Genomic DNA, 14,164 nt, shown 5'->3' on the forward strand with positions numbered 1-14,164 from the left:
TTCCTCTGTTGAGAATTCTCTGTTTAGTTCTATAACCCATTTCTTAAATGGATTGTTGGGCGTTTTGATGTCTAATTTCTTGAGTTCTTTATATATTTTGTATATCAGTCCTCTGTCAGATGTGGGGTTGGTGAAGACCTTTTCCCATTCTATAGGCTGTCGCTTTGCCTTGTTGACAGTGTCCTTTGCTCTACAAAATCTTTCCATTTCAAGAGGTCCCATTGATTGATTATTTCTCTCAGTGTCTGAGCAACTGGTGTTATATTTAGAAAGTGATCTCCTATGCCAATGCATTCAAGACTACTTCCTAATTTCTCTTCTAGCAGGTTCAGAGTAACTGGATTTTTTGTGCACAGTGACAGATATGGATCTATTTGCAGCCATCTACACATTGATATCCAGTTATGTCAGCACCATTTGTTGAAGGTGCTTTCTTTTTTCCATTGTACAGACTTGGCTTCTTTGTCAAAAATTATATGTTCATAGGTGTGCGGATTAATGTCAATTAATTGATTAAAAACAATTCGATTACATTGGTCCACATGTCAGTTTTTATGCCAGTACCAAGCTGTTTTTATTACTGTAGCTCCATAGTAGAGCTTGAGGTCAGGGATCATGATGCCTCCAGAGGTTGTGTTATTGTACAGGATTCTTTTGGCTATCCTGGGGTTTTTGTTTTTCCATATGAAGTTGAGTATTATTCTTTCCAGGTCTGTGAAGAATTGTGTTGGTATTTTGATGGGGATTGCATTGAATCCATAGATTGCTTTTGGTAAGATTGCCATTTTTACTATGTTAGTCCTGCCTATCCATGAGCATGGGAGATCTTTCCATTTTCTGACATCTTCTTCAATTTCTTTTTTCAGGGACTTAAAGTTCTTGTCATATATGTCCTTCACTTGCTTGGTTAGTGTTACCCCAAGGTATTTTATATCATTGTGGCTATTGTGAAGGGTGATGTATCTCTGATTTCCTTCTCAGCCTGTTTGTCAATTGAATATAGGAGGGCTACTGATTTTTTTAAGTTGATCTTGTATCCTGCTATGTTGCTGAAGGTGTTTATAAGCTGTATCAGTTCCCTGGTTGAATTTTTGGGGTCATCCATATATACTATCATGCCATCTGCAAATAGCAAAAGCTTGGCTTCTTCCTTTCCAATTTGTGTCCCCTTAATCTCTATGTTGTCTTATTGCTCAGCTAGAACTTCAAGTACTATGTTGAATAAGTATGGAAAGAGCAGACAGCCTTGCCTTGTTTCTGATTTTAGTGGAATTGCTTTGAGTTTCTCTGCATTTAATTTGATGTTGGCTGTTGGCTTGCTGTAAATTGCCTTTATTATGTTTAGGTATGTTCCCTGTATTCCTGATCGCTCCAAGACCTTTATCCTCAAGTGGTGTTGGATTTTGTCAAATGCCTTTTCAGCATCTAGTGAGATGATCATGTGTATTTTTTTCACTTTTATTTATTATGGAAAATACTTTGATGCAATGATCAAGCAGGTACTTCAATACCAGGTCAATGCATGGAATAGGTGGAGCAAGACCCTATTCCATCTCCCAGCTCCCAAAGTCCATTTAAAGATTGCTTTCATATAGAAGACATCAAATATTAAACTGAAAATAACAGATACCACACTTGGTTTTAGCCAAAAGGCTGTGAATTGATCATTATTACATGTAATTTTGAACAAATTATACATGTATATACTACTATACATTGTTGTTGGTTGTTTTTGCTTTTTTTTCTTTTTTTAAAAATTTTTATTTTTATTATGCAATACAAATCAGTTCTATATATCAGCCATGGATTCCCTTGTTCTCCCCCCTCCGGGGCCACTCACCTTCCCCCCAGGACACCCCCCATTCCCACCTCCTCCAGTGCAAAGCCTCCCCCACGGACTGAGATCAACCTGGTAGACTCAGTCCAGTTAGGTCCAGTCCCCTCCTCCCAGGCCGAGCCAAGTGATCATGCATAGGCCCCAGGTTTCAAACAGCCGACTCATGCAATGAGCACAGGACCCGGTCACACTGCCTGGATGCCTCCCAAACAGATCAGGCCAATCAACTGTCTCACCCATTCAGAAGGCCTGATCCAGTTGGTGACCCTTCAGTCATTGGTTCATAGTTCATGTGTTTCTATTCGTTTGGCTATTTGTCCCTGTGCTTTATCCAACCTTGGTCTCAACAATTCTCGCTCATATAAACCCTCCTCATTCTTGCTAATTGGATTCCCAGAGCTCCACCCAGGGCCTAGCCATGGATCTCTGCATCCAGATCCCTCAGAAGTTGGATGGGGTTTCTAGCATGACAATTAGGGTGTTTGGCCATCCCATCACCAGAGTAGGTCAGTTCGGGCTGTCTCTTGACCATTGCCAGCAGTCTGTTGTGGGGGTATCTTTGTGGATTTCTGTGGGCCTCTCTAGCACTTTGCTTCTTCCTATTCTCATGTGGTCTTCATTTACCATGGTCTCCTATTCCTTGTTCTCCCTCTCTGTTGTTGATCCAGCTGGGATCTCCCGCTCCCCCAAACTCTCTTTCCCTTGACCCTCGCCCTTCGTTACCCCCACTCATGTCCAGGCTGTTCATGTAAATCTCTTCCATTTCTACGTCATTGGGTGATCCCCATGTCTTTTTGGGGGGTCCTGTTTTCCAGGTAGCCTCCCTGGTGATGTGAGTAGCAGTCCAATCATCCTTGTTCCACATCTAGTATCCTCCTCTGAGTGAGTACATACCATGTTTGTCTTTCTGAGTCTGGGTTACATCATTCAGGATGATTTTTTCTAGATCCATCCATTTGTCTGCAAACCTCATGACGTCATTGTTTTTCTCTGCTGAGTAGTATTCCATTGTGTATATGTACCACATTTTGTTTATCCATTCTTCAGTTGAAGGGCATCTAGGTTGTTTCCATGTTCTGGCTATTACAAACAATGCTGATATGAACATAGCTGAACAAGTGCTCTTGTGGTATGGTTGAGCATTCCTTGGGTATATGCCCAAGAGTGGTATAGCTGGATCTTGGGGGAGATTGATTCCCAATTTTCTAAGAAGGCACCATATTGATTTCCAAAGTGGCTGTACAAGCTTGCATTCCCACCAGCAGTGGAGGAGAGTTCCCCTAGCTCCACATCCTCTCCAGCACAAGGTGTCTTCAGTGTTTTTTATCTTAGCCATTCTGACAGGTGTAAGGTAGTATCTCAGAGTTGTTTTGATTTGCATTTCCCTGATGATTAGAGATGTTGAGCAATTCCTTGAATGTCTTTCAGCCATTTGAGCTTCCTCTGTTGAGAATTCTCTGTTTAGTTCTATAGCCCATTTCTTAATTGGACTGTTGGGCATTTTGATGTCTAACTTCTTGAGTTCCTTATATGTTCTGGATATCAGTCCTCTGTCAGATGTGGGGTTGGTGAAGACCTTTTCCCATTCTGTAGGCTGTCGCTTTGCCTTGTTGACTGTATCCTTTGCTCTACAAATGCAATGCAGAAAAGACATTTGACAAAATCCAACACCACTTGAGGATAAAAGTCTTGGAGCAATCAGGAATACAGGGAACATACCTAAACATAATAAAGGTGATTTACAGCAAGCCAACAGCCAACATCAAATTAAATGGAGAGAAACTCAAAGCAATTCCACTAAAATCAGGAACGAGGCAAGGCTGTCCGCTCTCCCCATACTTATTCAATATAGTACTTGAATTTCTAGCCAGAGCAATAAGACAACATAAGGAGATTAAGGGGATACAAATTGGAAAGGAAGAAGTCAAGCTTTCCCTATTTGCAGATGACATGATAGTGTACTTGAGTGACCCCAAAGATTCCACCAAGGAACTGATACAGCTTATAAAAACCTTCAACAACATAGCAGGATACAAGATCAACTCAAAAAAATCAGTAGCCCTCCTATATTCAATGGACAAAGAAGCTGAAAAGGAAATCAAAGATACATCACCCTTTACAATAGCCACAAATGACATAAAATACCTTGGGGTAACACTAACCAAGCAAGTGAAGGACATATATGACAAGAACTTTAAGTCCCTGAAAAAAGAAATTGAAGAAGATCTCAGCAAATGGGAAGATCTCCCATGCTCATGGATAGGCAGGACTAACATAGTAAAAATGGCAATCTTACCAAAAGCAATCTACAGATTCAATGCAATCCCTATCAAAATACCAACACAATTCTTCACAGACCTGGAAAGAATAATACTCAACTTCATATGGAAAAACAAAAACCCCAGGATAGCCAAAAGAATCCTGTACAATAACACAACCTCTGGAGGCATCATGATCCCTGACCTCAAGCTCTACTATGGAGCTACAGTAATAAAAACAGCTTGGTACTGGCATAAAAACTGACATGTGGACCAATGTAATCGAATTGAAGACCCTGACATTAATCCGCACACCTATGAACATATAATTTTTGACAAAGAAGCCAAAAGTGCACAATATAAAAAAGAAAACACCTTCAACAAATGGTGCTGGCATAACTGGATATCAACATGTAGAAGGCTGCAAATAGATCCATATCTATCACCGTGCACAAAACTTAAGTCCAAGTGGATCAAGGACCTCAACATAAATCCAGCTACTCTGAACCTGCTAGAAGAGAAAGTAGGAAGTATTCTTGAACGCATTGGCACAGGAGATCACTTCCAAAATAGAACACCAGCAGCACCGACACTGAAAGAAACAATCAATCAATGGGACCTCTTGAAATATGTGTATTTTTTTTGAGTTTGTTTATATGGTGTATTACATTGACAGACTTTTGTATGTTGAACCACCCTTGCATCCCTGGGATGAAGCCTACTTGATAATGGTGGATAATTCTTTTGATGTGTTTTTGGAGTCTGTTTGTCAGTATTTTGTTGAGTATTTTTGCATCAAAGTTCATGAGGGAGATCGGTCTGTAGTTCTCTTTCTTTGTTGTATCCTTGTTTGATTTAGGAATCACCATAATTGTAGCCTCACAGGAGTTTGGTAATGTTCCTTCTGTTTCTATTGTGTGGAACAATTTGAAGAGTATTGGTATTAGCTCTTCTTTGAAAATCTGGTAGAATTCCTCACAGAAATCATCTGGTCCTGGGCTTTTTTTTTTGTTTGGAGACTTTTAATGACTGATTCTATTTCCTTAGAGGTTATTGGACTTTTTAAATAGTTTATCTGCTCTTGATTTAACTTAGGTATGAGGTACCTATCCAGAAAATTATCCATTTCTTTTAGATTTTCCAGTTTTGTGGAGTACAGTTTTTTGAAGTATGACCTGATGATTCTCTGGATTTCCTCATTGTCTGTTGTTATGTCCCCCTTTTCATTACTGATTTTGTTAACTTGGATGCTCTCTGTCTTTTGGTTAGTTTGGATAAGGACTTGTCTATCTTGTTGATTTTTCTCAAAGAACCAACTCTTTGTTTCATTAATTTTTTGTATTGTTCTCTTTGTTTCTATATTATTGATTTCAGCTCTCAATTTGATAATTTCCTGGCGTCTATTCTTCCTTGGAGACTTTGCTTCTTCTTGTTCTAGAGCTGTTCAGGTGTGCTGTTAAGTCACTAGTGTGATATTTCTCCAACTTCTTTATGTGGGCATTTAAAGCTATGAATTTCCCTCTTAGCACTGCTTTCATAGTGTCCCAAAAGTTTGGGTATGTGGTGTATTCATTTTCATTGATCTCTAAAAAGTCTTTAATTTCTTTCTTTATTTCTTCCTTAACCTATTGTTGATTCAGTTGAGCATTACTCAGTTTCCATGAGATTGTAGGTTTTCTGTAGTTTTTGTTGTTGTTGTTGTTGTTGAAATCTAACTTTAAACCATGGTGGTCTGATAGAACACAGGAGGTTATTCCAATTGTTTTGTATCTGTTGAGATTTGCTTTGTGTTCAAGTATGTGATTAATTTTATAGAAGGTTCCATGAGGTGATGAGAAGAAGGTATATTCTTTTTTGTTAGGATGGAATATTCTGTAGATATCGATTAAGTCCATTTGAGTCATAACATCCGTTAAGTCCTTTATTTCTCTGTTAAGTTTCATTTCGGGAGATCTGTCCAGTGGTGAAAATGTGGTATTGAAGTCTATCACTATTAATGCCTGGAGTTTTATATGTGGTTTAAGCTTTAGTAATGTTTCTTTTACATATTTGGGTGCCCTTGTGTTTGGGGCATAAATATTCAGAATTGACACTTCATCTTGGTGGATCTTTCCTGTGATGAGTATCTAATGTCTTTCTTGATCTCTTTTGATTGATTTTAATTTAAAGTCTATTTTGCTGGATATTAGGATGGCTACACCCACTTGCTTCTTAAGACCATTTGATTGGAAAGTCTTTTCCCAGCCCTTTATTCTTAGGTAGTGTCTATCTTTGAATTTGAGGTGTGTTTCTTGTATGCAGGAGAAAGATGGGTCCTGCTTTCGTATCCATTCTGTAAGCCTGTGTCTTTTTACAGGTTAATTAAGTCCATTGATATTAAGGGATATTAATGACCAGTGATTGTTCATTCCTGTTATTTTTTGGTGGTCGTGTGTGTGTGTACTTCTCTTCTTTGGGGTTTACTGCTGTGGCATTATCTATAGCCTGTGTTTTCAAGGGTATATCTGACTTCCTTAGGTTGGAATTTTTCTTCTAGTGCTTTCTTTAGGGCTGGGTTTGTACATAAGTATTGTTTAAATCTGTCTTTGTCTTGGAATGTTTTGTTCACTCCGTCATGATGATTGAAAGTTTTCCTTGGTATATTAGTCTAGGCTGGCATCCATGATCTTTTAGTGTCTGCATTACATCTGTCCAGGTCCTTCTGTCTTTCAAATTCTCCTTTGAGAAATCTGATGTTATTCTGATGGGTTTGCCTTTATAAGTTACTTGGCCTTTTTCCTTTGCTGCTCTTAATATTCTTTCTTTATTCTGTTCATTCAGTTTTTTAATTATTATGTGGCAAGGGGACTTTTTTGGGGGTTTAGTCTGTTTGGTGTTCTATAGGCTTCTTGTATCTTCATAGGCATTTCCTTCTTTAAGTTGGCAAAGTTTTCTTCTATGATCTTGTTGAATATATGTTCTGTGCCTTTGAGTTGATATTCTTCTCCCTCCTCTAGCCCTATTATTCTTAGGTTTGGTCTTTTCATGGTGTCCCAAATTTCTTGAACATTCTTGGTCATGACTTTTTTGGCTTTAGTGTTTTCTTGGACTGATGAATCTATTTCTTCTACCGTATCTTCAATGCCAGAGATCCTCTCTTCCCTCTCTTGCATTCTGTTGGTTATACTTGCATCTGAAGTTCCCATTTGTTTACTCAGATTTTCTATTTCCAGCACTCCCTCTGTGTCTTCTTCATTTTTTCTATTTTCCTTTTCAGGTCTTAGACTGTTTCCTTCATCTGTTTCATTGCTTTTTCATGATTTTCTTTCAGGGATTTATTGTTTTCTTCTGCTTTATTTGTCCTTTCCTCTAGATTTTATAGCATTCTTCCCATTTTTTGTTTGTCTTTTCCTCAATTTCATTTTTGATTTCTTCTTTACGAGTCTCTAGCCTCTTCATGATGTTATTCATAAGGTTGCTTTCTTCTGCTTCTTCCATTTTGTGATGTTCAGGTCTAGCTGTTGGAGGAGGGCTAGGTTCTGGTGATGCTGTATTGTTCTTCATTTTGTTGTATGTACTTCTGCCTTGACATCTGCCATCTCCTTGTGGATTTATTCTTGGTCTTATCAGCGCTCTTGGTCCAGACAGAGCTGACAGATTCAGGGAGCCTCTCTCTGTTCCGGATGGAAGCTCTGGGCTGGATGGGAGCTGGGGGCTGGTCTCTGAGTTTCAGGCAGTGGCTGGGATCTTGGGTGGATTGGCGTGGGGGCAGGGCGTGGAGATTGCAGGGTCTGCGGGGGTCTTGGAGAAGGGGAACCTTCCAGATGGGGGTGGGGGGGTCTCTTGCCCGATGGCCAGAACCTGGGGCCAAGGTGAGCAGGTCTTCCCCAGAATGGCTGGTGCCCAGGGATGGGACCTAGGGCCAGGCCTCTCTGGGTATGAACCCAGGCCCTCACCTCTTGTCCAGATGGGAGCTGCTAACTATTTGTTATATGTGATTTTACTCTGCTAAAATTAAAACCTTTCTTTTTGATTAGACAGAAAATGGGAAGTGCTGTGGGATGTTATTCTGCATATTGTGAATGTGTTGCTCTGATTGATTGATAAATAAAATGCTAACTGGCCAGTATAGTATAGGTGGGATAAGGAGAGAGGAGAATTCTGGGAGAAGGAAGGGCTGAGTCAGGAGTCACTAGCCAGACACAGAGGAAGCAAGATGACAAGACAGAACTGAAAAAAGGTACCAACCCACATGACTAAACAAATAAGAATTATGGGTTAATTTAAATGTAAGAGCTAGTCAGTAACATTGGTCATACAATCTTTATGTCTTTGCATGTTTTCTGTTGTTTCTTTTGTTGTTCATTTCTAATTGTATTTTATGTTGTAGGACAGGAAGCATTTCATTTGTTACCCTTTATGAAGACTGTTTTATGAGCTAAAATATTTCATAGGAACTTTTGTGTATTACTGAGAAGGATATGTGTTCCAGAGTTGTTGGATGAAGTGCTAGGCACTTGTACATTAAGTCTCTTTTAGCTAAAGTGGTTTATCTTTGTAGCTTCCTTGTCAATTTATGTTATGAATAATTCATTAATAAATGTAGGCATCAGGTGCAATAGCACTTTCCTGTAACCCCAGCCATCTAAAAGCAATGACAGGTAGATTTCCATGAGTTCAAAGCCAGCATGGCCTACATAGTGAGTGTCAAGCTAGTCAGGTCTACACAGTGATACCTTGTTTCAATAAAACAAAGAAAGAATCAAAAGAAGTTGTATGTTAAGCCACCATTATGTAGTTGAATTTACTGGCATGTGTATACACAGAGACACACATGCATACACACATACACATACACACACAAGCATATGCAGATATTACTTCTGAAAAGACCAGACAAATACCATGACAGGTTTCTAATAACTCAGTTAAGAACTAGGCCTCAGTTCCTACACTTACTAAGCCTGTGTCAAACCCCTCATCCCCACAGTTAATAACAAAATAGGGATGAAGTCTAGGACTTGTCTGTACTTGCCCAGGAATGGAAAAGCTACAGACTTAGCCCAGCATTGCTAGCCCTAACCAATTAGAAATGGACTTATATGATTGTCACTTGCATATGCCAACCCTAGACAGAATGTTCTCACTGTCTTAGGAATTCTTTCAGCTGTGTATAAAAGAAGCCTGGGAGCTTCTCTCAGGGTCACCATTTTGCATTTTTGTAGGATGTGCAGGCCCAGTATATTGATACCTTTATTCTTGGATTTAAAAAAATGCTCTTTTTGACTGCATCTATGCATGGTGCTCTTTTGTGGAACTTTTTGCAGACCCTAACTACTTCATGATGAATGATCCATATATTAGGATGCACCATTATTATTCTGTTTTTGAAGTTTATTGTGCCAAATAGGAGTACAGATACTCTCATTCTTTCAAATTCCATTCATTTAGAATATTATTTTCACACTTTTGTTTTTATTATATATACGTTTTTGTCAGTAGAAATGTGTTGCTTTCAGACAGTGAACAGCTAGGTGCTTTGTCACCCAGTCAAGCAGAATTAAAACAATTTACATTGAAAGTTACTATTGAATGATACGTGCTAATCCTATAATTTGGAGGGTTCCTGAGACTCCCCAATTAAGTACTTTCTTTACAAAAGTTGCTGTGGTCATGCTGTCTTTTCACAGGAATAGAAACCCTACCTAAGACAGAAGTTGGTACTCTGGGTTAGAAAAACAGTGGAATGCATTAAACACTGCTCAATGGGCCATACTACTAGGAACGTACAACACAATGGTGCTAAGAGTTATTTGAACTATTGGGGGCTCACCAAAATGATTCAGAGGAGAAGAACTTTAGTACATTGCCTAGAGATCATTCTTGTGATAGTTTGGTGAAGAAAGTGGCTGCCTTTTGCCATTGTCCAAAGAGTCTACCTGAGGCTAAAGTGAAGAGGTTTGATTTAATTCCATTGTCAGAGGAAATCTCAAAACAGCCTAGTAGACTCTGTAGAGTGGTTATTAGTGATACTTCTAGTGAAGATTTATAATGAAAAGGAGCAAGCTAAGCAGGATAAGTTACAAAATGTAAAATTTAAGGAGTAAAGAAACAACAAAAAGTGGAGTGGAAATAAGCACTGTGCTCAAGGATATAAACACATTAGAAATGCAACAGAGTGGTGACCTTAAGAGAAGATTCCATCCAGCTAAGTTTCCAACTTGTGGAAAGAAAGTAAAGAAAAGCTTAGAGCCAGATGTGGTAGGGCACACCTTTAATCCCAGCACTGGGAAAAAAGAGGCTGGAAAATCTCTGTGTGAGGCCAGTCTGGTCAACAGAGGAGGTTTCATAGGAGCCAAGCTTCAGTAGTGAAGGACAGAAAGCAGTTGAAGATGTAATTGAATGAGGGGCCCATGTTCCATGACAAAAAAGCAGCAGAACTTGGCAGCTTTGGTCATGCGGTTCTGGCTTTAGAATTAAAGACTGAAGAAACAGGTTATTAATTTTGCCTCCATGCCTAAGTAGAACCACTGATGCCAGGGATGTGTCAGGGGTGTCTGTGAATGGAGGTCTAGTAGAGAGGCCATTTTGTGAAGATGTGAAATTGAAGCCTAAATTGCCTTGAAAAACCCAAGATGTTAGCGATGCCAGAGTTGTACAATACCCAGCACAGAGAAGTGCTAGCAAAGAGTGGAACCAGCCGAAGAGAAAGCTGTGTGTTGCCGTCAACAAAGCTGAACAGAGTTGGAAAACTGAACTTCATTTTGACATCAGACATGGAGATAAAGAGTTTGGAGTTTGCACACTTGGCTCTCAGTCTTGCTTTGGTCTAGTATTTCCTCATTATGCTCACTTTCCTGCATTTAGGAATGGTAATCATGTACCATTATATGTTGGAAGTATGTGATCTGTTTTTCGATTTTGCTTTTACAAGGGATTGAACTTAAGAGGTTGCATTAATCTCAGAAGAGTCTTTGAACTTCAAACTTTTAAACATTGTTGAGACTGTGATAGACTATGTGGACTTTTGAAGTTGGACTAAATGAATTTTGCATTATGATATTGTTACAAACTTATGGAGGCCAAGGAGTGGAATGTGGGTAATTCAAATGTAATTGGGCCCCATTATCACTAATAGGAGATGTAGCTTTGTTGGAAAGTGTATGGCCTTATTGAAGGAAATGTGTTACTGTGGGGAGGGCTTTGAGATTTGTTATGCTCAGAATACTACTGAATATGTCAATTGACTTCCTGTTGCCTGTAAGACAACATAGCACTCTCTGTTCCAGTGCTATGTCTTCTTTCATGTTGTCATGCTCACCTCAATGATGACAATAGGCTGAACATCTGAAACCATAAGCAAGCAACCCCAAGTAAATGTTTCCTTTATAAGGGTTGCCATGGTCATGGTGTCTTTTCACAGCAATAAAAACCAAACTAAGACACAAGCCAAAGTCTGTCTTTCAAAGGGAAAATAGTTGTCTGCATATGATGGTATAGTCTTGCTCCAAAGTCCAATAGGTCCATATTCCTTTTAACAAAAGTGTGGTAAGGCCTATAACAGCAAAACTCCAGCACCTGGGACCAATTTCTTTCTAACTTTGGGTTTCTATTGCTGTGAAGAGACACTATTACTACAGCAACTCTCATAAAGGAAAACAATTAATTGAGTTTGGCTTACAGTTTCAGAAATTTAGTCCATTATCGTCATGGCACAAGGCAGCATACAGACAGACATGGTGCTAGAGAAGGAGCTGAGAGCTTTACATTTTGATCCACAGGCAACAGGAAGTAAACTGTCTACCACACTGAGCATAGCTTCAACAAAGGAGACCTCAAGGTCCATTCCCACAGTGACACACTTCCTCCCATAAGACCATACCTACTCCAACAGAGACATACCTCCTAAAAGTGGCACTCCTTATGGGGGCAATTTTCTTTCAAGTCACAACATTCCATTCCCTGGCCCCCACAGGCTTGTAGAAATATCATAATGTGAAAATGCATTCAGTCCAACTTCAAAAGTCTCCATAGTCTATTATGGTATCAAACTTATTTAAAACTAACATTCAAAAGTCTCTTTAGAGATTCATGCAATCTCTTAACTGTAATCCCTTGTAAAATCAAAATTCAAAAGGATATCACATACTTCCAATATATAATGACACAGGATATACATTACCTTTCCAAAAATTAGGGAAGAGGACATAATAAGGAAATACTGGATCAAAGCAGAACCAGAAACCAATTAGGTAAACTCCAAACTGCATTTCCATATGTGATGTCAAACACTCTTCAGATCTCCACCTATTTTTGGCTTTGTTGACTGCAGCACGTTTCTCTCTCTTGGGCTGGTTCAACTCCCTGTTAGGAACTCTCCTCAGCAGATATTCCACAGCTCTGGCGTCTCCAACATCTTGCCATCTTGAAAGCAATCCAGGCTTTAGCCACACAACCTTCTACAATGCTTTCTAGCCTCAGCTCAGGGAAGTCACTGATGCATGCCTGGCTTCAGCAGCTTTCCTTAGTAGCTGAGGGAGATTCCATAAACACTTTACTCTATTCTTCATTCTCTAAAGACATACTCATGTGCCCAAAGCAGCCAAGTTCTGCTGATGGTTTGGGCTGGAATATGTACCCCCCCCTTGTTCCTTTACCACCAGCTTTCTGTTTTCCATTGTTTCCTTCACTTCCTCAATTGGCTGTCCTGGAACTTTCTTTGTAGACCTGGCTGGCTTTGAACTCAGAGAACTCTCAATTATGTTCCTAACATCTTTTTCTTTTTAATGGTTTCCTTCACTGGATGAGCTTGGATGTCCTGGAACTTGTTCTATAGGCCAGGATGGTCTCAAATAAAGAGATACACCTGCCTTTGCTACCAGAGGACTGGTATTAAAGGCATGTACCAACACACCCAGCTTTGAGCTTTTCTTTAATCCATTTTCAGAAGTTTGAAGTCTAGCTGGGTGTGATCTTTCTCTGATGTCACCATTCCCTATATTCCATTTCTAAATCTCTTTATCTCCTTGAACACAGGACTCAGGTCCATTATACTTCCTGGCACTCCTTTTATCCTCAAATTATATATTTTGTATTTTTCTTTCTCAGGAAAATAAAATTGTTCCTTTTCATTATAAATCTTTGTTAGAGGAGACTACAACTGTTCCCTGAGAAAGAGGCCACCAGCACCTGATTGGACTAAGAGGTGAGTCTTTATCTTCATACCTGAACAACCCAGCCCCTAGGCTTTGGGCCCAGGGGCACACTCCTGCACCCCCAGACCACCACCCATTTCAGTCCCAGTCTCAAGCCAGTAAGCAGGCCTCTTGCAGGCAGGTAGAACTACCACCATCCCCCTCCAGACCCTGTAACCCACAAGAAATTGAAGAAATCTCACACTAGTCACTTCATCCCAGGGATGCAGGGATGGTTCAAAATATGAAAATCTGTCAATGTAATACACCATATAAACTGGCGTCCAACGTGGTGGCAAGAGTTTCCACCTAAAAACTTAGAAAAAAGATTCTAAAACGGACCTAAAAACAGCTTCCTAATTGTCTCTCTCAAATAAGCGGCAGCTGCCGGTTTGAGCTACTGGCGGGTTCCTGGCGTGCATGCTCGACCTGCAGTATGGCGGGAATGAGGCCTCTGCAAGTAGCACATTAAACTGTGTGGTGAATTTAGCCTTTGCTAGTACAAAACAAAAAAAGAGGTTTCTGGGCTACACGCTACTTTGGTAAAAGTGTAGACCCACTATTTCTGAGAGTTATGGCTCCCAGAGCTGGCGGAAAGCGGACCGCCGCCATGTTGGGAAGCTGAAGTGGGCGGAGCCAGCAGCCACTGCGCCGTTTCAGGCTTAGAAGGCTGCACTTTAAAGCAATAGGCTCAAGCTAATATAAAAAAAAAGCCACGTAAAGATGACTACCACACAGAGAATCTGGATTATGTTCTCTTTGATATTCATAACTGCAGAAAAACATTTGATTGTAAAAGCTGTTGAGTTATGCCAAAATGTATATTTTAAAGGTACCTTGACTTCAAAATTTGGATATAAGGATATGTTGCTTTGGAAAAGAGTCTCTGCTCTTGT

At 39.8% G+C, this 14,164-nt stretch overlaps 1 non-coding gene across 1 annotated transcript; it reads right to left on the reverse strand.

Annotated features, from left to right (window-relative positions):
- Window positions 1-1,477: 1,477 nt before the first annotated feature.
- Window positions 1,478-1,665, reverse strand: LOC131903214 (U2 spliceosomal RNA). Its single transcript, XR_009377459.1, has one exon. It is a non-coding gene; the product is annotated as a U2 spliceosomal RNA (small nuclear RNA).
- Window positions 1,666-14,164: the final 12,499 nt, after the last annotated feature.

The sequence above is a fragment of the Peromyscus eremicus genome, chromosome 1 (genome assembly GCF_949786415.1).
Source record: "Peromyscus eremicus chromosome 1, PerEre_H2_v1, whole genome shotgun sequence".
Lineage (NCBI taxonomy): Eukaryota > Metazoa > Chordata > Mammalia > Rodentia > Cricetidae > Peromyscus > Peromyscus eremicus.